We start from the raw sequence: 2,144 nt of genomic DNA, 5'->3' as shown, positions 1-2,144 counted from the left end.
TGACCCTTACTGTGAACAAACGAGAAATTCAAGGTCTATTACATTTTTACACACACACATCAAATCAAATCAAATCAAGTTTATTTTATATAGCCCTTCGTACATCAGCTAATATCTCGAAGTGCTGTACAGAAACCCAGCCTAAAACCCCAGCAATCAATGCAGGTGTAGAAGCACGGTGGCTAGGAAAAACTCCCTAGAAAGGCCAAAACCTAGGAAGAAACCTAGAGAGGAACCAGGCTATGAGGGGTGGCCAGTCCTCTTCTGGCTGTGCCGGGTGGAGATTATAACAGAACATGGCCAAGATGTTCAAAATGTTCATAAGTGACAAGCATGGTCAAATAATAATCAGGAATAAATGTCAGTTGGCTTTTCATAGCCGATCATTAAGAGTTGAAAACAGCAGGTCTGGGACAGGTAGGGGTTCCATAACCGCAGGCAGAACAGTTGAAACTGGAGCAGCAGCACGGCCAGGTGGACTGGGGACAGCAAGGAGTCATCATGCCCGGTAGTCCTGACGTATGGTCCTAGGGCTCAGGTCCTCCGAGAGAGAGAAAGAAAGAGAGAAGGAGAGAATTAGAGAGAGCCAAGATTTTCAAAATGTTCATAAATGACAAGCATGGTCAAATAATAATCAGGAATAAATGTCAGTTGGCTTTTCATAGCCGATCATTAAGAGTTGAAAGCAGCAGGTCTGGGACAGGTAGGGGTTCCATAACCGCAGGCAGAACAGTTGAAACTGGAACAGCAGCAAGGCCAGGTGGACTGGGGACAGCAAGGAGTCATCATGCCCGGTAGTCCTGACGTATGGTCCTAGGGCTCAGGTTCTCCGAGAGAGAGAAAGAAAGAGAGAAGGAGAGAATTAGAGAGAGCATACTTAAATTCACACAGGACACCGGATAAGACAGGAGAAGTACTCCAGATATAACCAACTGACCCTAGCCCCCCGACACATAAACTACTGCAGCATAAATACTGGAGGCTGAGACAGGAGGGGTCAGGAGACACTGTGGCCCCATCCGATGATACCCCCGGACAGGGCCAAACATATAAACCAATATCAACCAAGCAATCCCCCCCTCACCCATCCCACCTCAACCTACCTATAGTAGGTCTGTGGTCACCTACACCCTTGAACCTTCACCTCTCTACAGTAGGTCTGTGGTCACCTCCACCCTCTATCACTCGACAATAGGTATGTGGTCACCTACACCCTCCATCTCTCTACAGTAGGTCTGTGGTCCAATCCACCCTCCACCCTCCATGCTCCAACTCTCTACAGTAGGTCTGTGGTCCAATCCACCCTCCACCTCGGTACAGTAGGTCTGTGGTCCACTCCCCCCTCCAACCTCTACAGTAGGCCTGTGGTCCCCTCCACCCTCCACCTCTCCACAGAGGAGTATGGTCTCCTCCACCTCCTTCTCCACCTCTCTACAGTAGGTCTGTTGTCCCCTCCACTCTCCACCTCTATACTATAGGTATGTGGTCCCCTCCACCCTCCACCTCTCTACAGCAGGTCTGTGGTCCCCTCCACCCTCCACCTCTCTACAGTAGGTCTGGGGTCTCTCTACCCTCCACCCTCAACTCTCTACCCTCCACCTCTCTACTGTAGGTCTGTGGTCCCCTCCACCCTCCACCTCTCCACAGTAGGAGTGTGGTCTCCTCCACCCTCCTTCTCCACATCTTTACAGTAGGTGTGCAGTCCCCTCCACTCTCCACCTCTCTACTATAGGTCTGTGGTCCCCTCCACCCTCCACCCTCCACCTCTCCACAGTAGGAGTGTGGACTCCTCCACCCTTCTTCTCCACATCTCTACAGTAGGTGTGCAGTCCCCTCCACTCTCCACCTCTCTACAGTAGGTCTGTGATCCCCTCCACCCTCCACCTCTCTACAGTAGGTCTGTGGTCCCCTCCACCCTCCACCTCTCTACAGTAGGTGTGCAGTCCCTCCACTCTCCACCCTCAACCTCTCTACAGTAGGTATGTGGTCCCCATCACCCTCCACCCTCCACCTCTCTACAGTAGGTCTATGGTCCCCTCCACACTCCACCTCTCCACAGTAGGTCTGTGGTCTCTCCACCCTACACCCTCCACCTCTCTACAGTAGGTCTATGGTCCCCTCCACACTCCACCTCTCCACAGTAG

This window comes from Salvelinus namaycush, chromosome 17, assembly GCF_016432855.1.
Source record: "Salvelinus namaycush isolate Seneca chromosome 17, SaNama_1.0, whole genome shotgun sequence".
NCBI classification, from domain to species: Eukaryota; Metazoa; Chordata; class Actinopteri; order Salmoniformes; family Salmonidae; genus Salvelinus; species Salvelinus namaycush.
Note: the sequence above shows the minus strand (reverse complement) of the source record.